The sequence below is a fragment of the Engystomops pustulosus genome, chromosome 7 (assembly GCF_040894005.1).
Source record: "Engystomops pustulosus chromosome 7, aEngPut4.maternal, whole genome shotgun sequence".
Taxonomy (NCBI): Eukaryota; Metazoa; Chordata; class Amphibia; order Anura; family Leptodactylidae; genus Engystomops; species Engystomops pustulosus.
The window spans coordinates 58,344,947-58,371,733 of NC_092417.1; the positions used below are offsets into that span (position 1 = coordinate 58,344,947).

Here is a 26,787-nt window from a genome sequence, read left to right on the forward strand (position 1 = left end):
TACATCATTCCAGGTAACCTGAGGAAATCTGCTCAGCCGTATCATCTACAAAGCAATCTTCTACAGAATTAAACTTGGCAGAGAAAAGACTCATTTACATATTATATGAAACATTCCCAAAAATAAATATATTGTATATCTCTCACTTGTCGTTGTCCAATCTGTGGCCCTACAGCTGTCATGAAACTACAGCTCCCAGCATTTTCATACTGGTTGCCCAAACATGTTACAAAACCTGGAGGGAACATTGGAAAGCACCATCGTCTGAAGACCGACCATTGCGGAGGTTCTCATCATGATAATGGTGATTTAATTGGGGTAGGGGGATTGTGGCAGTTAAAAACATGGGTAGTACTACCTCACATATAAGACCTCACATATCAGGTTTAATAACATGCGTCCTAAAATTATTGCTTTCATGTTGTGAGAGGTAGCTTAAGATTAGTAATAGTTGTATTTTACTGTTTATAGTTGTATATTTTACTGGTTGGGCTCTGGATTCGGTACCGAAACCCAGACCCAAGCAGGAACTTGGCCAAAATTTAAAAGGATCTAGTTATCACCAGTGTGCTATCTACTATCATATTGTGAAGAACATACTGTGGAACATATTGCATAAGCTGAGGTTATCCATTGCTATTGGTTGGAAGCCCCCTCCCCTCCATATTAACCTGTCTGCAAGTGTTCAAGTCACCTGTAGTACCCCCACAGGGAAATTGAAGTATGACATGGTTTTCATTGGAATGTTTTTGCTTGGTCCTTCAGAGTGAGAAATCCTCTTTGCAGCCACTTGCTACACAAGTTAGTGCCCACCAGTCCCAAAAGGACTTACCCATTGTTTTGAAGTTTAAGGCATTTAACTATTTTATGTTGCTAATTACCTTGAATAAAATATCTAGTATTGATGGGTGGTCCTCAGAATTATTTAATCTAATGGGTTCCGAAGACCTCATTGATCATTTTATATTTGGGAGGCTATTGAAGAGGAAAATCAAAGTGAATTTGGTGGTGTTCATATACTGTGATGTCTAACCAAAAGACATTAACCCCTTCATCTTTTCCACTACTACAATATTAGGATTGTACTCCTTTGGTAAGGGAACCTGCCTTTCCTTACCAGTGCACTGATCAATAACAAAGTAAGAAAGCAGGAATACAGGTTTGAATTGTACTTTGCACTTGAGAAAACAATAGACATTCAGCTTAGACTTATCAAATGAGTGGGATGAGTAAAGACACACACGTGTATCTGATGCATTTAGCACGTAGCCTGCAGGAGGCACAGAGCTGGTGTGACAGAAGAAGTTGACCCTTGTTGGATGTACACAGCATGAAAAGAAAGAGTTTTACAACTACAGGTTAGATGTTGCCACTTTGATTCTGCCAGCAAGGGTCATGGATGGCTGTTTATGACATTGCAGCATGGTTCCAGGGCTGAGATCTCCTGCCCCTAGTATCCTTCTTGGTCAGGCAGCCTTCAGGAGGGAGAAGTGGACCCTGCGCACGCTTCCATCCCGCTGCACAGCCCGATGTGGTACGGAGAGGGCACTTTGACAGGACGTGGCTGTAAGGAAGGCCACACTTGTTCCACTTCATCTCCCACAATCATAGTTATTTTGCAGTGAATGAATACCACCCCAAGGGATTCAACATTTTAAGGAGATGAAAGCACAGTTTGTTCAGTAAGGAATCTCTGCCGCAGACTGATAGAGTCTTATGTGCTTTGCTACAGCTTGAATCACTGCAGCAAGGATATGCTTTTCTAAATCATAGAGTTTGATTCTTACCTTACAACACCCCTTCTCCCAAAGACGCATACAAAAGAGATCTCTGGACCCCTGTTGTCTATCAGGTCACATTTAAATCATATTTTATTGGTGTTCTGTAAATTTGAGTGACCACCAGATAGGATTTAAATAAATTTTACCATTTGTTTTTATGAATTGTTAACCAAACATACCTTGAGAATGCTGTAGCTACACTGATGCAGAAACATATCTTGTTTAATCCCTGAACTGAGTGGTCCTGCTCCAAAAAGAATGATAAAATTCAGGACCTTGGGAAAACTATGTGTATAGATAAACACATTACACCCGAAGCTTCCTGAAATATCTAGACAGGACTAATTAACCTGAGCTGGATGACTTAAAGACAGCAGCTAAGGGATGGTGCAGCAATTGATTACTTCTGACAGTCAGGGACAACACAGTGATGGCATATTCTTGGCTTATGCTGGGCAGGACAAGGCTGAAACAGTGCATAATTAGGGTGAGGAGAAGCGCTCAGCCAAGCCAAGGGAGCAAAAGAGCCTCATTATCATTATTTTTTAAATATTTTTTTCAGCAAAACCACTCATATCAGGGATTAAACAAGGTATGTTTCTGTATCACTGTAGCTACAGCATTCTCAAGGTATGTTTGGTTCATAATGCATAAAAGCAAATGGTAAATTTCCTTTAAGGAGGACCTTTCACCACCCCAAACTTATTAACTTTAACATAACAGAATGGAGGGGCAGAATGTTCACTGATTCAGGGGCACTTAGAATTGTATTCCTAGCCCCCACCGTTACCGAGATATGAGCACCGTTCTCTGACCATTCAATGTACCGGATCATCAGAGAGGAGGTGCTGTAGCTGGGGTGGGGGCATGTGTATATGCTAATGTTCTATGACACCGTCCAATCAGATCTTCCTTAGGCACTGTGAACTTGCAGAGTGGTCTGCTGGTGCTGCAGTGGTCTGTGCTGCTGCACACTCCCCATTCGCTCTGATCGTTTTGTCCGCCCGGTGCGTGCAGCTGCTTTGTTCGGCTCATAGAACACAGCATGATCTCGCGATATCACACTGTGTTCTATGTGCCGTTCTAGCGCTTTGAACATAAGGAGTAATCTAAAGAGGAATGTCTTCTCTGACACTGTCGCCGCTGATTAGACAGTGTCATCATTGTAGAATAGTTTACATAAAAAAATAAAATATACCAATTTATATTACATTGGTCGCAATCACACAGATCACATTGGTCCTAAGATAAGGACTGTACTGAAAGGGATGTACTGAAAGGGATAGGGTCAATGGCCTCAGTGGGTATTCCTGTGTAGGTCAAGACAAGATGAAGAAGTACATCTGTAATGTACTGAGGCAGCACTTAGACACCCGGAGTCTTAGTGACACCCGGTTTTCACCAGAGCCCGCCACAAAGCAGGTCGGATTTGCTGTGGCGTGGTACCATCAGGTGTTCCACAGGTGCAACTTTTTCCTCGGTGGCAGCCAAGGTGAGGTACAGAGTCAGAAGGCAAGTTCGTGGTCAGGGACAGGCAGGAGCTCAAGACTGGCAGCAAAGGTTCAGGGTCAGAGGCAGAGCACAAGGTCAGGGCTTGCAGCGGAGGAGCGTAAACGGGAACAGGTTCCGGGTTAAAACGCAAAATCAAATCACAGACACAAGGCAAAGGTAAAAGCTTTTTCAACAACATAGAGCACGAAGATCCAGCAGGTAATGCTGGGAGACGCTAGCTTTTAACTGTTTCCTGAAAAGGGCCAGCACTAATCAAATCTTCTGAAGACGGCGTGCGTGCCCTAGGAGACGGCAATGCGCGAGTCGGGCGGAAATTAGGAACGGGGACAGGTGAGTGAGTGTATCTAGGCGCTGAGGCACACAGAGGATCATGTGCCTATATAATTTCAAAGATCTGGGTATATTGTTAAAAAAATAATTTTAGTTGGATCTCAAATTTGGGCGTTACCATGCATGGGTATGTTGATTGTCATAAAACAGACCTGATACACAAAAAGGAAAAGTGGGATTTTTGATCATTTGCTCTTTTCTACGAATGACGTTTGGTAAAAAGCTAAGACGCTCCAAGATAATTCAGACATCACAGCCCACCCCCGGACGTGAAGTAAATAATCATGTGGAGTCAGTGGATTCACCCATGTGTTTTATTACTTGTATACAGAAATGGTAAATTATGAGTGCAGAACGGGAACATCCTTATTATACTAATAGCTGTTTACATTAAGGAAAGCTTATAGAGCATTTATCTCATTATGCAAGTGTTGTCAGTGCTGTAACAGTGAGTTATACCTTTTTTATGTAGAATTCTCCAGATTCTAGTGACATCTTTTATATCCCTTTAAATTAAGGAATCAATTAGATAACCTGATAATGGTAAGTTAATAGATGTAACACAAAATATTCTATGGATAGGGGGCACTAATGGTGTATGAAGATCAGTGCATGTATAAAGACCTGTGACTGTATAAAATAAGGTGTTGGAGCTGGAAATCACATTCAAATTGTAAAACCCTAATCTTAACGAGATGATCCATAAAATTCCTAGAAAGAACTTTGAGGTCTATTTTTAGGGCATAACAAATATTGGTCAAAACAATGCAGTACAGAATCAAGAGACAAATGGATGCTCAAAAGACAAGCAAAGGTCAGGAGATTAAAAATATAGAAGACCAAGCAGTGACCAGAGAGTGATCAGACCTGTCCCCTGTCATCCAGAGAAAATAGACTAGCAGGTAAGTGGAGGAGGTATCTTTCCATTACAGCTAGCATAACTATCTGTAGCCCACAACAAATGCAACAGGTGTAGTGGAAATCAGTTTAGACAGGCAGAAGAGAAGTAAGGCTGTGTTTAGACTTGTGCAGGACAGAATGCAAACGAAGTACAAAATCACACTTGCACAACTTCTGCTGTACGTTATTTGCAGAGGATGGCATTTAAGCCTAAAAAGGCACAGATTTAATATTTTAAAGAGTAACTATAAAGGTTTCTTTTTCTTTGCCTATTATCTTTGTTACCTCTATGCAGCAGTTTCTTTGCTATCCCCCTTAGTTACCTCAGTACTGCAATGGCTGCCTCCTCTCCATGTGCTGATAAGTCCTATGAGTCCGTAGCTTTTTTACACTATGTTTCATGGGAGGGGAGGAACTGCTGCTCCCTGCTCACAGAGGATGAGGTCATGTGTCAGTAAATGTAGCAAAGCTAGATGTATACAGAACAGTGAATACAGATGTCTCCTGCGCAGAATAGTGAGTTACAAGATCTTGCCTATTCCCTAGCAGTCTCTCCATCGCAGCCTGGGATTCTACAGAACTTTCTCTGTCTCTCTGCATCTCATGCTGCTCTCCCTTTTCCCCTACCTTGTCATTGGCACTATCAGCTCCGTGCAGATAAGCTATTAACCCTTAGTGATCACACAGCACAGGCTATACACTGCATGACAGGCTATAGACTTCACTAATGATTTCTGCCACTTTTACATGTTCTCTGCTGCTCCATGTGATGGAAGCTGCCAGGCTGTCACTATATACATCATGTAGGTGCAATGTGCAATGTTCAGTGAATTTACTTGTGGGGAACTAAATGGATTTAATGCTAAATTACTTTGAGAGAGAACACAAGGCATCATGGGATCTGTGGGCAAGCTAGCGAGCCTCAGCTTGAGGGCATAGACTTACAGACATTAGTCTCCGCCCACTTCACCTCCAGTGATGGAGATTTTTATCAAACACTTTCAGAACAGAAAATGCTAGAAAAGGGCAAGCAGCACAAAGTAGGCATCGTTCTGTTTGCTTTCAAAGGGGGAATCGCATATAATAATTTGGTAAAATCACTATAGATTTACTGTTACACTTTAAATATGATTTTGCAGCATTTAGTCTTTACAGGTTTTGTAAATTTTGGCCATGCTAATTTGTCTTCTGAGAAAGATAAGTGGGTATCCGACAAAAGGGAACTGACAGTGAATTACAATAATCTGTCACACACATATTAGTCACCTTACAACATCACTATAACAGAAAAATCTCATTAGGTGATCTTTATAAAATCTATGTATAATATACTGCACCAGTGTCTAAAAAATTAACCCTTAGTATTAATTTCTCCCATTAATTCATCTGCTTTAAAGGGGTTGTCCAAGAGCATAAACAAACAAATGTTGGCCTGGAGGAGGCTGGTTAAAAAGAATAAACATTTATTTACCTTTGTGGGCCCTGTAATAGGGACGGGTGGAGGTGGCCAGCCACCTTGGCTGCTGGAAACTGAAAGCAGTGTGGCTTCTGTGTCCCTGTTTGTTTTCATGGGGCACAGACCCATGATGGCAGCGTGGGACTCCGGGAGTAACCACAGAGGTAAGTAAATGTTTATTTTTTTTAACCATTCCCCTGACGGCCACCATTTCATCTCTTTATGCTCTTGGACAACCCCTTTAACTGACTCAAAAGTGGCAATTTGAAGGAACTGTGCCTTATTAGCTTGTTATATGATGAGTTCATATTGGGTTTTTTATCTTCCCCACACTTTGCTTGACATGCACAGAGCATGTTTGTACACATTGCCATGGATCCAAACAAAAACCCAGTGGCCTCTGGTATCAGCCCCTTTGGCAACTACAGAACTTAGCCTTAAATTCATCATCTCCACTGCTCCCCGTGCAACCATAAAACGTGTCCTCCAAATTATTCTTTCCTTTTTCTCTCCAATTTATCCACTCCATAAGCTAAGAAAATTGACAACTTACACAGTTATATACTATAAAGTTGCAGGTTAAGAAATATTTAAAAAAAAATGTAAAAAGTTATGGGTTTCAGAATTTGGTTAACACAAAGAAATGTTCTTTTTCAAAAGTTAAAAATGTTTTAAACAAAACAAAGCCCATATAAATTTGGTATGTTTGTTAATGTAATGACCCTCAGAATAAAGGAGATCTATCATTTGGACTGCAAAGTGAAAGTCATAAGAGGGTTGGTGAGTATTAAACCCCTTAATATGGGTTACCCATATAATACTTGCCCTGGTACATACCCTTACCCTGTGACATACCCTGCTGGCAGATGGAGGAGACCATGCAGTCATTGTTGTATGCACACCCTCTCTGTGATAGCCACTCCTATTTCACTCCCTATATAATGGGATTGGTCATTATGGAGGGGGCGTCCATGCAATAATGACTGCATGGTACGCTTCATCCACAAGAAGCCAGCAGGATAGGGATCACAGGGGTGGGTCAGGTAACAGCAACTACAAAGAAACTTTACCAGGGTAAGTATAATATGGTAGATCATATTAAGGTCTTATACTTTTAGTTTTTTTATTAGTGGACAAACCATTTAACAAAATGAAGCAACAGCATTTTTGTCCATTTCCCGATATCTGGAATGTTTTCGAGCTTTAAATGGTGCCATTAAAGAGATCTATTTGTACTACTGATTTATACTTTGTAATGACTTTTGAATGTCTGGAAAAGGGATACCTAATAACAGTACATGACTGTGCCCTTTAAATAAACATCTTTTTTATCAAAAGTAGTTGCGTCCTTAATGTGCAGAATGTGCCAGATTATTAAATACTGGTGCACTGTCTTCATTAATCTGGCCTACTCTACTTGTTGCAAAAGTGAAGTGTGCACCAACATCTTTTTGATGAACCTTTAGGCAGTGTGCAATAAAATTCTGTAGAGTCACTTTAATATATGTGGCGCATGGTCCGGATCCTTACCGGAACGCCCCTTTAGTTGCAGAATTTGGTGGCGCGATGGACACAGTGCAGCCACATCCCAACACTCATACAGCCACTTCCTAATACAGTACTAGGGGCGGCTTTATGGGGTATTTCATTACTGAGGAGGCTGCTGGTCATTTAATTGCTAGGGAGGCTGTTGGGCATTTCATGACTGGGGAGGGTGCTGGGCATTTCATTACAAGGGAGGCTGCTGGGCATTTCATTACTGGGGAGGTTGCTGGGCATTTCATTACTGTCAGAGACTGCTGGGCATATTATTACTAGGAAGGCTGCTGGACATTTCATTACTGGGGGAGGCTGCTGGGCATTTCATTACTGTCGGAGGCTCATTACTGTCGGAGGCTGCTTAGCATTTAATTGGGGGAGGCTGCTGGGCATTTCATTACTGGGGGAGGCTGCAGGACATTCATTACTTGGGGAAGCTGCAGGGAATTCCATTAATGGGGGAGGCTGCAAGACATATCATTACTGGGGGAGGCTGCAGGGCATTTCATTGATGAGGGGAGATGCCTGGGCATTTCATTACTTGAGGAGGCTGTGACCAATGCATTTCTCCCTCAGGGCTCATTCTCGAGTCAATAAGTTTTTTGTGCTAAAATTAGGATCCTTGGCTCATACTTGGGTCAACCGATACTTCAGTATATACAGTAGTTGTGCTTCACTATACACTTTCATTAATAAAGTATCAATGACAAACGAATTCTAAATGGAAAAAAGGGAAAAAACGAATGGAACTTTTTGAATATTTCTGCTAGTTGTTTGATAGAACCCAATGTAGATTTCATAAAGTGAAAGTTTTCTCTCTCTCTTATATTCTCTATGCTGACTTATTAACATGATGTTTGATTTGGTGCCAGAACAGGGACTTGGAAAGAAAAAGAAAATTACATTTATTTTCTGTAATTTCAAATTAAAAAAAAATCAGGGTTTATTTGGACATTTATATTAAAATAATTCAGAAATCGTTCATTACTGTTGTCTTATTGACCAAATTAATTCTATCTTTTGCAGTCCGGTATCACGTGTGGAGCTGTGTTTGTATAACAGATGTATTAGGATGAAATTTAATTCTTAGTGCAAATGTGTGCTCTCCAACTCAAATTAAATGCCCCCCCATAATCTCCCATTTGTTTACTGCTGCCTGTGTCAGTGCCATTATTTTTCTTTGAGAAATTGTTTTCATAGTAAGAAATATGATTTCTCTGCATTCGGAATGTGAACTTTTTTTTTCTTTTGTGACAAATTCTGATCCTTAATCACTGAAGCAAAAAATTAGAGCTGGGCTTTAGTGAAAGGTCGTCATGTGATACTGTAAGCAGGGGGGCAAAGTTCTTGACCCACTTACAGAGAGAGAATGAGGCCAGAGCTGAAATAAAATTGAAATTTTATTAAATTGCATGGTGCATACACATGACAGACTGACTTATGCTGACTATATGAAATAATTTGATAGATGGGTAGATAAATAGGAGGATATGACAGATAAATAGATAGATAGTCAACTGACGCCAAATTCAGAACAGGATCTGTAATACTTGATTAAAGAACAAAAGGCAATTGTAAAGATGGATATTCACTTATAGTACTATATATAGTGTATTGCCTGGACAGAGGATAGTTACTCTCTCATCTGTTAGGACCAGAGAGAGTAGTATTAGTAACATTTTCTCACCAAAGTGGTGAGAATAACACAGTAAGTAATAGGCCATGAAGGTTTGTCCTGCGGAGTAGTAATGAGTGGACCCTTCCCTACCAAGGGGTTGAGAATAAGAGAGTACGTAGTTAGTCATGAAGAGTCAGTGTGGTTTGTCCTGCAGAGAACCTGTTTAGTCATGGGTGAACCGATATCGAACATGGGGACCCCAAAACCTGCAAGAAAATTGAGGTTCAGCTGAGTTCAGCTTTTGACTCAACCCCTCAGGTAACACTATGGGAACCGATCATGGGTATTCACCTTTTAAATACCCATACTCACACTAAACCCGCCCCAGCCTGGACTTTTATGGGTCTGCTCATCCCTTATCCTGAGCAACAGCAACAAGATGGAGACATGGATCCCTTGATTCTACTGTAAAAGGAACCAAAGTGAGCGTGACCAGACTTGAGCAGCCTCATTATGGTAGTGCAGACTGGTGCAGAGTTATCAGAACAATAATCATATAGATAAATAAACTTTTGAAGAAAATGCATTTGTATCTGGTCCCTAGCCTTTATAAGTTTGTGAATCCATCTGGATAGGAAATGGATTTTAGATTTTACTTTTTTCAATACATTCCTCATTCCCTCATATACGGGTGCTCCCCTTTGACTTGTATCCTTCATACACTTTGCATTATGATTTTGTACCTCTCTGCCATCTTAGTTTTGACTCGGTTTGCCGGACCTATTTGTCTTTTGCCTGCTATTTTTTTTCTGTGTCTTTGTTTTATTTGACTTTCTGTTATGTGGAAAAACCCAGAGCACAGACTGTTGTCATTTGCAATTTAGCATGGGGTCGACAATTAGGACAATTGTATGTGTCAGTTGGCATACTATCTAGGTATGCATGTCATGATTTTATGTTTTCACTCAAGTGGTTGTCTCACAAAAATTACAAAACTTACCACATTCACATGCACATACAACACACACATATTATTATGTCACACAATATACACATTTTATATATATACTTCTATTAAACATTTACATGTCATCCAGGATAGAGGGCAGCACTGCAAAAGCACAGCACACAGCCTCCTGCACACCTCTTCTCCCTTTATCCCATCTATCATCCATTTCCTCCTGCAGGAGCCTCAGGAGAGAAGGAGAGGAGAGAGAACAGCAACTGCAGTACCGGAGCATCTGTCTCTCCTGCAGATGTCCCTGCCATTATTTCCAGAGCCACGTGCCAGGAGAGTGGGGCAGACTAGTGGCAGAACTGCTGCCTAACAAGCGTAGTGGCTGGGCCTGCAATACGAAGGATGTCTGGGCTGTTCGGCCGGAACCAGCAGGAAGTGGCTTAGCAGGACATGATGAGTTATGCATTAGGCTGTGCAGCCTGGACCCGTAGTACCATGCCACCCATTGCAGCCACTATGACTGCTATGGCAGGAGTTCCTCCACTGACACTAATGTAAGAGCAAAAATAATGGGCAAACCAGTGGGATACTAGACAAGCGGCACCCCTAGTCCCATTTAAGAACCAGTATGAAAAGCCAGTTTATAACAGCGCCACCAGCGTCCCTTTCCATAAAAGTCAAAGTCGTATTCCAATTACATCAAATTAATGTTATTGTTTGTACAATAAAAAGTTCTACAATTTTCCATTGCACTTTCAGTATCAATTGCTTTTCTAGATCTCTGCTTGCTGTCCTTCTACAGAAATCTGACCATGGTCACACAGGTGCACGGCTCGTTATATCACACAGCTCTGATTACTCTATGTGATATAAGGAGCCAAGCCGCACACCTGTGCCGTATCCAATGGTCAGATTTGTGTCCACATGAAGTAAACATAGAAGCTTTCTATAGAATGACAGCAAGCAGAGATCTAGAAATCCATGAGGAATTGATACAGAAAGTATATTGGAAAATTGTATTACTTTTTATAATACAAACAATATCATTTGCTGTAATGGGAACCCCTTTAAGAAAACATCCAAACACCACTTCACTTCAGCAGTCACTGGGGCTTATTTACTAAGGGTCTGTGCATGCACTTTCGTTGGACTTTCCAACATTTTTGGGTTTTGCGCGGCTTTGACAGGTATTTAATAGGTGCCTGTGCTCGGATTGTGTTGCACGCAACACAAATTGAGGGGCCGTGCCATCGGAAGATCCAACTGATTCGGACTGAGCGCGGGATTTAAATTTCAAATTGTGTCGCAAGAAGAAGAAGGTGATCTCCGGTGGACCTGAGCGGGGAAACGACCCATGCAGGATATTGGGTGCACGATCTTAGTGAATCGCGGCTGAGTGCTTTAACGTCGGACAATGCACTTTCGGGGAACTTCGTTGGACAGGTAAGTAAATGTGCCTCAATAAGTCTATGGTAACCTGCATTGTGTGAATTTTGTGCTCACACTTTATATTTCTCTGAGCAACTCTACATCCACCATTATTTGGGATGAGAGGGTCCACTTCAGTTCCATAGGAGAGTTTGAGCCAGATCGAAACCGGCAAAAGTTCGGCAAAAATTCCAATTTTGGTGTTCGGGTCCTCTCACCCCTATCCATAATCCACTGATCACCCCAAAGAATGGGATTTGCATTATGCTGATAACACCTTTTGAGAAGAAGAGGAAATGTGCTAGTCTTGTTATAGGAACCCCTATTGCATTTACTAATATATATTAAATAGTACTTTTCTGTGCACAGCTCATTGTTTCTACGGCTCTTATTTTTCGGCCTCTTTAAGAAGGAAAATCTCTGCCGCATTCCTATTAAAAAGCGCGGAAGCCTTGTTTTGCAATCAATGCATATTTCCCTTTTGTGGAAATATAACAGATGTTGATAGAAATAGCCATTGGGTTTGTAAAGAACCCATTTCATGTGTCAGGATAGTTGTGCCTCTTCTGTATGAAATGTCAAAAGCAGGCAGATATCTCAATGTGAAATGACCTTAAGAAAAACCCGACCTCGCCAATGATGACCTTTTTTCAGCAAGAAACATTAAAATTACAACCATATTCATTGCTGCCGTCCTTAGAACAATGTGTGTTTTTCCCTCTCGCGTGTATATCCGCCTTTACATGTTGAATATTTTTATTCCTAGTGAACGTGTTCATGCTCACACATTCCATTAAGCTTTGTCTGTACACTGCCGGATACACAATGATTTTAACTCTGCCTTCAATCTCATATCTTGTATGGAGAACGCTGCAACAATGTGGATGTTTTGTACACAAAGGGATGAAACGCGGGTTCATTTGATGCTTAATGTCTTCCATGGTTTAACTGCTTTATTGTGAGAGACGGTAGGATTTCTGCATAATATAGATGAAGCAGAGCACGGGTTGTGCATCTAAGGGTTACATGGCATTGTGATAAAATATTTGGTTTCATCACATTCCGTATGATGACAAACTCAGCTACACATGACCGTGTTATTTAACCCTATATGTCCTGTTGTGAATGTGGCCACCTTTTGCAACTTGAAAATACTCACCATGTATGAATACTACTTGTATGAAGGACCTCCGTTATTTGGAACACTTTACCTTTTTTTTGCAGTTTAGAATTTATGGGACTCATTTTGTGCACCTACACGTTAGTGATGCCTTGACCTCGTGGTGTTGTTAGGCTGCATTCACACAGCCGTATGGGGGACCTATATACGGTTGATGTATATACATCAGATGTATGTGCCCCACAGATGGCAATGGGCGCATGACGCCGTACAGGGGTAGCACATACCGTTCCGTAGCCGGGAGAAAGATAGGACATGCCCTATCTTCCCCCAGAAACCTGCACCATGCCCCATGCTTCTCTATGGAGAGGGGGGGGGGCAGCACCGATGTGTGCCCGCCATGCTACGGTACAGCCGGCACACATTAGTGTGAATGCAGCCTTAGTTTGTATTGTTTTCAATGTTTTCTATCTGCATAAAAAATGCAATAAATTTGGGTGAAAAATTACTGGCAATAACAGGGGAGGAGGCTCAGAAATACACATCACGATAGCATACCTCCCAACTTTTGGAGGAGAGAAATAATTGTGTACCATAAAGCATGCACGTTTTTCTGTTTATTGCCCCACCCTCAAGCATAGTATACTATAGTATACCATTGTGGATCCCCACATAGTATAGCACCCGCTCTTTTGGCCTTCCCTCCTATGGACCCATATATTATCCACTCTTTATTTTATCCCACATTGACCACACACTTCTATATTGTGGCCCAGGGTCAGACTGGGGTGCCTGGGGCCCATCAGAGAAATTGATGGGGTGCCCGGGGCCCACTGTACTGCTACTGCTATACATTACCTACATTACAAGAGTTTGAGATCTGGGAATAATTAGGCACTCGTGGGGAGGCAGTAAAATAACTAATACAGAATTCTGCTTCCCTCTCTTCCAGTGCACGGCTGTTTGTAAACTGAGACTGCAATGACCAAATTTAAGGGGATTAATGTTGGGGGATGTTATAACAACTAGGGTTCATTCACACGGGCATTGGGGACACATATAACCGGATGCAAATTTGCAGCCAGATATACGTCTCCCATAGATGTGCCTACCATTCCGTGCCGTGGTTGCACAAAAGATAGAGCTTTTTCTAACTTTGGCCCTCTATCCTCCTCCTCCAGACTTCTCTGTTCTCCTCCTTCAGACTCCTTTGTTATCTTCCTCCAGACCCCTCTGTCCTCCTCCTCTAGACTCCTCTGTCCTACTCCTCCAGACTCCTCTGTCCTCCTCCAGGCTCCTCTGTCCTCCTCTACCTCCAGATTCCTCTGTCCCACTCCTCCGTCACCCTCTGTCCTCCTCCTCGAGACCCCTCTGTCCTCCTCCTTCAGACTCCTCTGTCATGGTTCTCCAGAACCCTTTGTTCTCCTCCCTTCAGACTCCTCTGTATTCCTCCTCCAGACCCCTCTGTCATCCTCCAGACCCTGCAGACCTCCTCTCCCTAGACTCCTCAGCCCTTCTCCAGTTTCCTCTATTCTCCTCTTTCCAGACCCCTCTATCCTCCTTCTACAGACTCTCCTCTCTTTCTCCATGCTCCTCTGTCACCCTGTAGGCCTCTCTGTCCTCCCTTCAGCCTCCCTGTAATTCCTTCAGATCCCTCTGTCCTCTTCCAGGCCCCCTGTCCTCCTCCAGGCCCCCTGTCCTCCTCCATGCCCCCCGTCTTCCATTCAGGCTCCTCTGTCCTACTTCCAGGCCCCTCTGTGCTTCCTCCAGGCCCCCTTATTGTCCCTTAGAGCCCTCTGTGTTCATTCCAGTTGCCTATGCCCTCCCTTCAGGGCACTCTGTACTCCCATCAGGCCCCTCTGTGCTCCTTCCAGTCCCATGTGCCCTCCCTTATGGGCTCTCTGTACTCTCATCAAGCCCCTCTGCCCCCCTACAATCCACACTCTACTGTTCCAGGCCCTCAGCACTCCAGGCCCTCAGCTTACCACTACTAGGAAGACAATAGCTGGTGCTGGGACTCACTGGGACAGGATTTGCGGGCATGTGATGTCATCATTAAACGTCCATGCATCCTGGGCCAAAGTGTGACATGTGCCTGGGAAGTGTCCCAACCATATCAGACTTGACTATCAATGGCATTGGTGTTTTACAGATGCCAATGCCATTGATCACACTCGGGACGGTAATAGTACATGAGCGGCCACATTGTGTACTATTACTAGAACTGGCAGGGCTCCTGCCACAGAGACAGGTGCTGGGGCCCACCAGTGGATCCTTCGGTCCTCCGCCGAGCCATTCTGACCCTGTTGTGGCCCCTGTACTCTATCCCCCTCATATTGTAAGTGACAAAAAAAACATTTTGTTACTTACCTTTCCCTTGTTTCCCTGCAGCAGTCCTATTGCATTTTCTTACAGTTCTGAGCTGACTTGGAGGAGGAAACAGGGCCAGCCATGCTTTGTAGCAGAAGAGAAGCATGTATGGAGGTAGCAGGATGCTGGTTACGCCTCCTCTTGGTCCTGATGCCTAAGATTCTCTCTAGCTGTAGTGTGTGGGACTAGGAGGGGTAGGACAAAGTGGGGCAACCTGGTATGAACTCCCAATTGCCCGCGACAGTTGAGAGCTTTACAATAGGGGGTAATTTTGAAGGCCCAATAATCTAATGGGATCGATAAAAAATGTCCCAACCTAGCACCAAAACTACATTCCAGATCAGGTAGCCCAGCCAGGTAGTAATCCTAAGTGTAGAAGTGAGCATTGCTCAATCTGAAGGTCCAGCTGTTAGGAATGGAGCCCCTAAAGTTAATTATTCCTAGTCCCATAAGTCACATTTAAAAATATTTAGATGCCCAGTTTCATCTTTATAAGTCAACATAAGTTTCATATAATAAGTCTAAAATTCTACAGTTCCACAGTAGCTGTGTAGGTTCAATAATAAATATACATTAAGAACAGTCAAGCCTTCCTACTATATACAGACATTTTGCTAAATGAAAAGATTGGGGGTCATTTACTAAGGGCCCGATTCGCGTTTTCCCGACGTGTTACCCGAATATTTCCGATTTGCGCCGCTTGTACATGAATTGGCCCGGGTTTTTGGCGCACGCGATCGGATTGTGGCGCATCGGGGCCGGCATGCGCGCGACAGAAATCGGGGGGGCGTGGCCGAACAAAAACCCGACGTATTCGGAAAAACCGCCGCATTTAAAATCCGAAAATGTGTTGCTTGGGGAGCGCTCACCTTCACCTTCTATGGGATGGTGCATTCCGGGGCGTTAAGATTATTTTCGGCGCTGCGGCGCCACCTGGTGGACGGCGGAGGAACTACCATCTTAAATCCCAGCCGGACCCGAATCCTGTGCAGAGAACGCGCCGCTGGATCGCGAATGGGCCGGGTAAGTAAATGTGCCCCATTGTGTCTTCCTTCAGCATGAGAGCTTACTGCAAATAGTGTTATTATTTGGATCAGCTTTTAAGTATGGTTGAGCAGGCCCAAACCTTTTTGGTTCTCCTTTAACACAAGGCATGCTACACATTTCTGTCAGACTTTGCATGTTAAATCTGGCGCATGGTTCTAATGAGCACCGAAACACCCCCTTCATTGCAGAAATTTGTGTTGCATGAACAATAGTGCAGCCGCAACTCAAAAGGGTCATATGCGACACAGATGTGGTAAAGACACTTCTTAAATACCTGTACAAGTATTGGAAAGAACGTGGCAAGCTGACAGAAAACTGGTGCACAGAGCTTAGTAAATGTACCCCATTATATACAATTCAGCTTCTATTAATGAGCTCTGCTTTGCTGCAACGAAGGATATTCTTAGAACAAAACATGTTATGGGTGAATTAAGATGATATCCCAAATTGTTGTACACATATTATATCATCTGTGATACTCTAGTCACACCCAGAGCTGCTTTATTGTTGTTGTTGTGGAGGCATTAAATCATCTATACTCCATCAATACTCCAGTCAAATACAGAGTTGCAGTATTATCCTTGCCATAATATCATCTATGATTCTCCACTCACATCCAGAGATGCAATTATCTATCTATTGTTATATAATTCGTGATACACTTATTTTTGGTACTGGAAATGACTAGAGTATTAGCCTCATGTCAAATCCTCTGTGTCACATCCAGATCTGCAGTTGTACCCTTGCCATTATATCATATCTGATACTCCAGCCACATCCAGAACAGCAGTCTTAAATCTGCCATTAGATAATCTCTGATACTCCAGTCATATGCAGATCATCTACCATCCATTCTACCATCATCTCAGATGATGCAGCTCTGGATATGACTGCAGTATCAGATACTGTTATCCAGAGCTGCAGTTTCATACTGTATATGGAAGTACTTCTTGAATTATCTCCCACAATCCCTTGCTCTATGGGATGAGAAAAAAAAAAGCTATTAGCACTTATGGCTGTCAGACACAGAGATGGCACCCCTTTACAGGGGCATTTGTACAACAGTACAGGGGCCACTTTCCTGGATTAACTCGGGGGGGTGGGGGGTGGGCAGAGGTCTGATGTGTGGAAACATGGTAGAATACACATCAAACCACTGCAGGGCCACCTTCTAATGTCCCCAATTGCTATAGTGCCCTTGCCAGGAGAAACAGCCCAGCTACAGGACCAGGGAAGGTAGAGTGAGCATGAGCAGATATAAATGCAGAGCAAATTTCTGCCTTTGGTTTATGTGCGAAATATTTTTTGTTAACCCATTATATTTTAGCTTAGAACAGTTATTTAATATCCCAGGCAACATCAGGAATTACAGATAGTATATAATAAAAAGAAAATTATGTTCAAGGTTAGAAATTCTTTTATATATTTCATATAAAGACGATTTGAGCAGCTTTGGAATATCCTTATTTACACTGAAGCATGTTTCTGCACAGTACCAGGAGGTGTCTGTACAGACAATGTCTCCTATTGTACTGGGTCATTTGGTGCGCTGCTATCGTTATTGTATCCACCTATTATTTACATGTAAATAACTTACTTTACCCCAGGGGACTGGATTAGCATGTATACCAGAAAGTGAGCGATCATACCTAATAGAATCACCTGTATCTCAGTATACAATGTGCATTTTCTAATAAATTGTGACTGCTTACCTCCCCCCTCCCACCACTATCTCCATAGCTCGTCCCCAATTAAACCTTTCTGTCACCAAACCCCTTTTGACGCAATTCCCAGACTCAACTCCCCCTGTGTGGAAGAACCACAAAGGGCTATACAGTGAGACAGAAACATCATAATTAAGAGCCTATTTTAGGAAAGGTAGTTTTTGAAGCTTTAAAACACCTCGTGGTCCTTAAAACATAAGATATATACCTGCGAGCCAAGCTTTTCAGCGACTTCTTCCAAACATGCCGAAAATATGACTATGGAAAGTCAGGACATGTCTTTAAAAATCAGCTTTTAAATTTATTCAGTCTAATGAGGTAGTCTAAATTTTGAGAATGCTAATTCGAGAAGCCGGTTCTGTGGTGGTGGTGGTGGGGGGAAACAAAACAAGGATGTCACTGCCTCGGAACAAAGTGAATTGCTTATATGACTGACAGTAGGAATTTCTTTCAACATCAGTAAAGAGGAGTGAAATGACAGGTAGAGGGACAGATACAGAATTATACCGCGCTCTTACAGTTTGTGTACGATAACTAAGGGACATGCTGACTTGATATACCAACTTAATAAGCTCAGCAGGGGCTAACTGAGAGGATATATGAAACCGTACGGCTATAATCAGTCACCTATATGGTAACTACAAGGAGGGAAATGCAGAAAAGCAGACAGGAGGCAATGTGACTACATGCAGATATAGGGAGCAGCTTATTTTATTAATGCAATTTTTTTTGTTTTTTCGCTGTTTATTTTTTCTTAATTTCCTAATTAAAATTTGATGAAATAGACTGTTATTATTTTATGATTTCTTATAATCTCAGTGTACTGTGTCTATATTACCTGCAACCCATTCGGAAAATTCCTAAAACATTGCTGGCACAAGTTTCTTTCAGTCCTGGTTTGTTTCCTAGCACTTTCCTTGGGCTTTTATGGTCCAAGAAGCCCTTCAGTAAACTGCTGTCGGGGTCTTGTATCCGCTTAGCTCTGTGAGTCAGGAATACATGCCCACACAGCAGCAGATCACAGGAGGCAGAACAATATTAGGTTATGGGGCCCACAGCATGGCTCAGAAGGTAGAGCCAAGACAGGAAGGGTACTGGTGGTGTCACAGAATCTACATGCCATCTCAGTCACCCTATGAATTTACTGTATATAACTATAAAATGGAGCGATTGATGCATAAACAATCCATGTCTTTATATGAATGCTTAATATAAATGAGTAACTGTATACAGGCTATCTGTATGATATGCATTATAAGCCATGTAACGTTCATGCAGTTCCTGGTGGTCCACTCCCACTCACAACTGATGATGAGCAAACCCGTTAAAATTTTAAAAACCTGTTTGGGTCCAAATGTGGGTTACAAACTCTGGAGGCTGCTGCTGGACATTTCATTGAGTGGAGACTGCTGCTGGACATTTCATTGAGTGGAGGCTGCTGCTGGTCATTTTATTGAGTGAAGGCTGCTGCTGGACATTTGATTGAGTGGAGGCTACTGCTGGGTATTTCATTGGGGGAGGCTGCTGCTGGACATTTCATTGAGTGGATGCTGTTGCTGGGTATTTTATTGAGTGGATGCTGTTGTTGGATATTTCATTGAATGGAGGCTACTGTGTATTTTATTGAGTGGCGGCTGCTGCTGGACATTTTTTAGTGAGTGGAGACTGTTGCTGGGTATTTCAGTGAATGAAGGCTGCTACTGGGTATTTCATTGAGTGGAGGCTGCTGCTGGGTATTTCATTGAATGGAGCCTGCTGCTGGACATTACATATAAGGTGTATTATTGTGCTGTGAGTAAATGTCTGTACAGCATATATGTACTTTCAGGTGCAATGTGCAGGACAGGGTCGCAGCACAATTTTAAATATATGGAGACCCTTATCCAAAGTTTGCATCAGGGCCCAATTGTGTCTTGTTACACCACCATTTACAGAAAAATGTCAGAAGACAGCCAATAGATTCCCATATCCAGACAAGGAATGTTTTATGATGTAACTTTTCATACCAATTGAATAAAAGTAGGAAGAGTGAATACCACTGCTTACAACAAAAGCTGGGACTGTTGGAGAACTGTCTTCTTCTGTATTCCATATCTCCATCGTTCTCTAAGAAGCAAAAGAAGGAAGTGGTGATCACAAATCATTCACACAAGGAATTTACATTTGCTGTACCCAGTGTTTAAAGTTCTTCATTCTGTCGATAGGAAATAGGTTTTGTCAGTTTGGAAACTCATATCATGGGAAGTGGAGGTAACATACCAGCACTCCAGAATTCTGGCTCCTGGCTACGTTTGGGCACAATAGCAGAAAGAATTTTGCCGTTTTTTCACGTGCGCGTTCTGTGCATGCTTTTGATGTGTAGAACTAGAATTACACTCTGATCCATTGTATCCAATGGGTTTTTTAAATTTCAATGTGCGTTTAAATCTCAGCATGCTTTACTTTCGCAAATCACGCACATGAAAAATGCCCCATACAAGTCTACTCATCAAAAACACATTGCACTCTGAGACACATGCAAGTGCAATGCATTTTTCACCGATCTCTTTTTTCACCGATTTTTATCCTGGAGGGGATCCCCCAGTGCTGATCTTCTGCTGCCCCCCTGTAATTCTGGCCAGTATCCTCCTCAGCCACCAGTGTGGTCATCTTGCTACACAGGGACACCTCACTGTACTATTTGCAAAATTCTACTCACTTCTCTTCTCTCCTGCTCTGAGCTGCTGCTTCTGCAAATTGTTTGTAAATAGAAGGTCATGAACTGTAAACAGAGGCTGCAGTTAGTGTCTGTAGTGTCTGCCGAGCGTTGCTGCTGGGGATAAGCTTCTCTGCACAAGAGCTCACTGTTGCTTCTTGGTTTACGCCACCTTTGGGCTGGAGTGTTTTTGCGCCTTAATTGCACCTAAATGAACAAGTTGCTAATGATGAATGATTATTAGGCGCAGCAAAACATCTGGTTTGGTAGGATAAATAAGGAAAACTTGGTAATTTTAGCTGTTTGGCTAGTTTGGTGTTTAGTTGTAAAACTTGCACAAAAACTGCGCGACAATATGAAAACATGCAAAAACAACTGAAAAAACAAGTGATACATCTGGCTCTTTATTTTTATTTTTCAAATGAATCCATGGTTAGAGAAAAAAAAAACATGAATGCCTGAATAGACACATTGGGGCAGATTTATCAAGTGTCTGAAAGTCAGAATATTTCCAATTGCCCATGGCAACCAATCACAGCTCCCCTTTAAAATATTCATGAGCACTGGTGAAATGAAAGCTGAGCTGTGATTGGTTGCCATGGGCAACTGGAAATATTCTGACTTTCAGACTGCTTGATAAATCTGCCCCATTGAAGTCAATGGATGTATTTCGAGGCCATGGGGAAGACGTACAGCACACATCCAAAATGATCAGGAATAGATGTGTATAGGAGCTAAATACATACAGGACATTTTTACTGTCAATACATATAACCATTTTTTCCTTATAGCAATAAAAAGGAGGATGCACAATTATGCACACCCTTTAATCCTATTTCACATACTTTAGTTATTTTTATTCTTCTAGCTGCCTTCAGGTGTGATCCTGAGCTCCTTGATAAATAGATTGACTTTGATTAAAGCCTCATTGCGCCAAGAGTCCAAACAGTCTGTTCTCCCCAGAATGATCCGATGCACATTGATGCACAGGGCACTTTGTGAACGCCTCATTTTAATGTCTGCTATATATCTGTATTTAGCGCTTCCTGACTTACTATCCACCCGATCCACTGCACTATATCATTTTAGTTCCTTTTATACTGTATCACCTGCTAAGCTTCACTGTCTGCCCCCTGGCCCAAACACTCCGCAATACCACACGAAACAATATGTTAAGCATTTTTTTCCTTTGCCATAAAACGTCTTCTTTCTTTTTTTAATCAGTGTTCTCCTTTAGTTTTATTACAATTTTTTTCAAGGTTTTTTTGTATTTCTATATTTTGCTGTCATTACATTTGTGTTTTTTTAAAAACACAAATGTTTTTTTTAAATGCTTTTCAGTTTTGTTTTTCAAGTTTATAAATCTTTTCTGTGTTTTGACAATTTTTTAAAATTAATTTCCTCCTATTTTTATTTATTTATTTTTAATACTGTTTATTTTCCTTTTTATTTAATGCACATTACATAAATGTTTATATAAGGTTGTAGCTTTTATACGAACCGATTGGCACAAATCTAAAAGCGAGATTCCAGGCACAAGATGTCACGTAACAACAAGCATTAAATCAGTGTTAAAAGCACTTCACTTTCCGAACAAGGCAATAATAACTCTGCTCGGGCAATAGATGGTGTGAAATACTGAGCTCAAATGGACTTCTTGGACAAACAACTCATAATAAAGTCTGCTGTTTGCTGCAAGTTTATTGAGAGTTTTAAATCTTGCACTTCAACTACAGCGTGTAGGTTGAGTAAAAATTCCATTCAGACAAGAGTTCAGATTGATAATAGTAAATTATGGATGTCTAACCCATATAAAAAATGCCGGCTTCTTGCAGATTAAAAATCAAGGGTTTCCTCTTTTTTTTCCATTTTGTTTGAAGGTTGGAGCCTCTGAGTGTGAGTGGAGAAAATAAACAAAGAGAGTCCTGTCCATAATGTGAAACCTAGAGAAAATCATCATACTTTACTGAATTTGTTGTGAATGGTTTGTAGAGAGGTGAGTGGCCTATTGATAGAATAAAAAAGTTACAAGATCTGAAGCTGAAAAAAATAATTACTTTAAGCTTAAAGATTTAAATAATAAATAAATAATATAATATTACAAAAAATTGTTAGCTATGCAGAGTCAAAGGTATATTAAGTGGGGTAGAACAAGGATTATCTATCTATCTATCCATCCATCCACCTATCTATCTATTCATCTATTCATCTATCCATCCATCTATCCATCTATCCATCTATCCATCTATCTATCCATCCATCCATCCATCCATCCATCCATCCATCCATCCATCCATCCATCCATCTATCTATCTATCTATCTATCTATCTATCTATCTATCTATCTATCTATCTATCTTTCTATCTATCTATCTAATCCAAAAAATGAAGCAACACTCCAAATCCAAGCAGGTAAAAGTGAAGAAGAGTTTAATCCAAAACTGGCGATGTTTCGGTGTGTTACCACCTTTCTCACCTTGACATATGGCCAGGTTTCTCACATATGGCCAGGTTGTGGATGCTTAGTCTGTATACAAATGTACACAAAAAAGGAAGAATTCCTAAAAAAAAGGTGAAAAAAAACCTGATTTTATTCCACCTAGTGCAACTTTTCAGCAAGATGCCTTTGTCAAGCAAGGTCATAGTCATAGTGAACAAGTATTTATAGGTACATGTACATAACCCGGTGATAGTTTTAATGTACATGCATTTTTGCACTCATAAATATGAACTGTATATGAGCATATCAATGCCTGCAATGTTTATGACACCATATGACACTGTGTGCATCTATCTATCTATCTATCTATCTACAGTATCTTTCTATCTATCGTATCTATCGTATATAACGTATCTTTCGTATCTATTGTATCTATCTATCTATCTGATATCTGTTTAATATCTGTCTAACTAATTATTGAGCCCACAATTTAAATCCCCCAATTGGTATCTGCAGAATATTCAACATCTTGCAAATTTTATACCCACAGTGTAAATCATTTTATGCTGAAGGGTTTTTTGCAGCATGTGGTTGGGTTTCGTAGAAATCCTATCCATTATGCTGCTAATGTAATTCTTTTGCGGCTAACCCGCAGAGATTTTGTAACTGGTGTCCCTGCAAGAAGTGTACCTGTTCTCCGGTCGCCCCTACATTAATGTGGGGGAGGAGTGACATCACTGGGGAAACACCCTGAACATCGGCAGCAGACAATCACTGGATGCTGCCGATGTTAGGGTGTTTCTCCAGTGATATCACTGTCCTTAAATGAAAAGTGACATCACTGGGGTCCTCTCTGACTGTACGCTCAGTAGAGGCCAAGGGAGGATGCAGTACTGTGTATACTATGTATGCTGAGCAAATGGAGACAACATGTATGCCTCTATCTACCGGTATATTCTTATGGACATGCTTTGCGTATACTTCGGGAGCTTTCTCGCCATGCACACTGAGTGCATATAAAAACTGCAATGTGAACCTAACACACATTTTAAGCAACAAAACTATATATCAATAGACTTAGCTCCTCCTGCTCTATAACATGCTTCGTGTAGATTAAATTGCAAAAAAATTTGCTTTAAGAATGAAGTGATCATTAAAACTATTGTTAACCTCAACAAAAGTCAATTTATTGAATAAACTGAAACACACCTGGATGAGGTGGACCACCTGTGAGCCAGGGCCTGTCTGGGAAGCTCTACATAATTTAATGTTAGGGGATAGAAGAGTAGACTTAATTAAACAGGATAGAACAATGGTGTTTGTGTCAGGAACTTGGTCAAAAACATCTCACCCACATAGTGGTGTCTAAACAGATCCTTTCACGTCCACTCTCCCGAGTGCCAAGCCAACATTCCATAGGAAGCATTTAATCACCTTCTACATAGAGCTTCCAGCCTTTTATACCAGCATTTTTAAGAATTACGCACCTGTGGTTTTCTGTAGAGGTGGACGAGGATAACTGACTAAACCGACTACAGACAAAAAGTACTTAATCTAACCAAATTTCTTCTCATTAGGCTTTTTCGGAAGGAGAAAAAAACCTTCATCAAATTATTACAAATGGAACCTTATCTGGACAGGTGTAGAACCTATTCATCAAGCCCTGTAATTAAACATTATAAAACATTGCCGATGTAATATATGATTACGTTTTATCTACTGTTAATTAATATGGTAATACTGGAGGACTTCCAGTTGGCATCGCTCCTCCTGAGAATTTGTTTTGAATTAGCCAAAGAATCATAAAAAGTTGAGCGTATCTGAAAGAGAGATACTTCAGAAATTAGCAACACAGATACCATCCGTTAAAATTGTTATTATTATTATTTACAAAAAGGATTTATTTGGCGACCAGCCATAGAAATAATTTCCTGTGATATCAAGGCTTTAGGTACATGTTTTTTGCTTATTAAAGGGAACTCGTCAACAGAAATTGACCCAATAAACCAGTGTGAAGCACATAACCACATTCCAGATAATGTTTCTATCATGGTCCAGTGTGGTGATATCATTCATAAGATTAACTATAAAATGAGATTGGTTGCATAAATAAGGGAGGAGGGAGGGTACTGAAAGTACTGAAATCCAGCTACCCACTTAAGAACACCCCCTCTTCTCTGACATCATGTACCAGACTTCTGTAGAGCCAGTTAGAGCTGACTTTAGATGCAGGACCCTCATTAACAGTGAAGGGGGCGTTCTGATGTAGGGAGAGCTTTACTTCAGCGTTAAACTTTCTGCGTCCTTGACTTATTACAAACAATTTACAACTCAATGACCAACCTGGGTCATAAAAGAAACATGAACTGGAAAGTGTTTATTTGTTTGACAACATATTGGTGGTGGTTTACTTGGTCAATTCTTAGTGACGGGTTCCTTTTAACAATTTGTCTCAAGTTTACTTTTGAGGACCACCACGGTATGTTGTGAGGGTTGTAACAATGGACAAAGTTTGTCTCACACAAAATCAGATGATATTGTATGAAGAAAGTTTCTTGTGGTCAATTTTTTGTATGTCATCATTTTTGGCCTAGTAAGAAACATTGTCAAATTCACTAATTTCTTAGAAACTGTTTGAGTGGTCTTCTGGCTTTTTGGTGTTTTATCAACTTGAAAGACTCATCTGAAACACCAGTGCTTTGTTCAGTTTTCATATCTTTAGTATAGTAAGTGTTAAGGGGTTAAAAAGGATCATTACGTGGACAGTCCTTGGCTGGAGAAGACAGCTTGGCACTGCCCACCTGACGTGAGAGAATAGAAGCAATCTCATTGTCATGTAGGGCTCTGTGTACATGTCCTCTAAACACAGGCTCCTTCACCCTTGATATTTAGTGGGCATGAGGCATGAAGTGCATTGGATCCTATGGCTCCTCAGCTTTAATCCCACCTTTAATCCCAGCTTTAATCCCACTTCTCCCACACCTACCGTCACCAGCTGTGGACCACCCACCAGCTGATCAATGGGACGGTCTGAAGCAGGACACACCTTGTGGTCTAGAGAAACATGTCCCTCACTATTTGACCTGTATATTGTTTGTGAGATTTTTTGCTTCCCTTTTCTATAGTTTACAGCAAGCTTGTGATATTACAATTTACGCGCAAGAAACTCCACGATATCTCCATTGCTTGATGTTTGAAATACAATCCCTCTAATATTTGCAGATTTACTGCCATTAAGTATAAGAGAGATATTTTTTTTTTATAAATGTATAACTTATGAGTAGGCAGAGTGTCTGAGAAAGAAAATATATCAAATCCACAGTGTAATGAATATATTTAATAATTTCTGCTTCCTTCCAGGGAGAGGAGCAATCAGATGTGGGATGATAAGTTTGCAAACTGTCGCAATACAGAGTCTGTATATTCTGAGGATCACGCAGAAAGCAGCCGAGCTGTGATTTATCTGATGTTGGTATCAGGAAGATAAGACAAAGTTTGTGACAAATTTACTTTGGTAAGGAATCACATTGCAATGTACATAAGGGGACAATGAATTCTCCTGTTCTGCATAATTTTACATTGTGTTACCACTTTGTTGGAGCTGTGCCTGTTACATCACGTGGCAACTTGACTTCTGGTTTTTAATATTCTGCATCAAAAATTCAAAAGAAAAATTCACTTTCAATATTTAATTAAGAATTTGATGATGTGGGTATAAAGAGACTGTTCAGCTCACCCATTCCCAATGACAATTGCCTTTGCACAGACAAACTTAGTTGGAGTCAGGATAGTCCAAATGATGAAAGTGAAAGTCCAGCAATTGGCCAAGTCCTTAGGTCTATGGATTAAAAACACTCTTAAATTCTTGT

General features: G+C 41.2%; 1 long non-coding RNA gene across 1 annotated transcript; it reads left to right on the forward strand.

The window, feature by feature from the left end:
• The first annotated feature begins 1,478 nt into the window (after nt 1-1,478).
• Nucleotides 1,479-26,365, forward strand: LOC140068790 (uncharacterized). The gene is made up of 4 exons (XR_011848561.1): nt 1,479-1,682; nt 4,364-4,525; nt 22,359-22,474; nt 26,279-26,365. It is a non-coding gene; the product is annotated as an uncharacterized lncRNA (long non-coding RNA).
• The last annotated feature ends 422 nt before the right edge of the window (nt 26,366-26,787 follow it).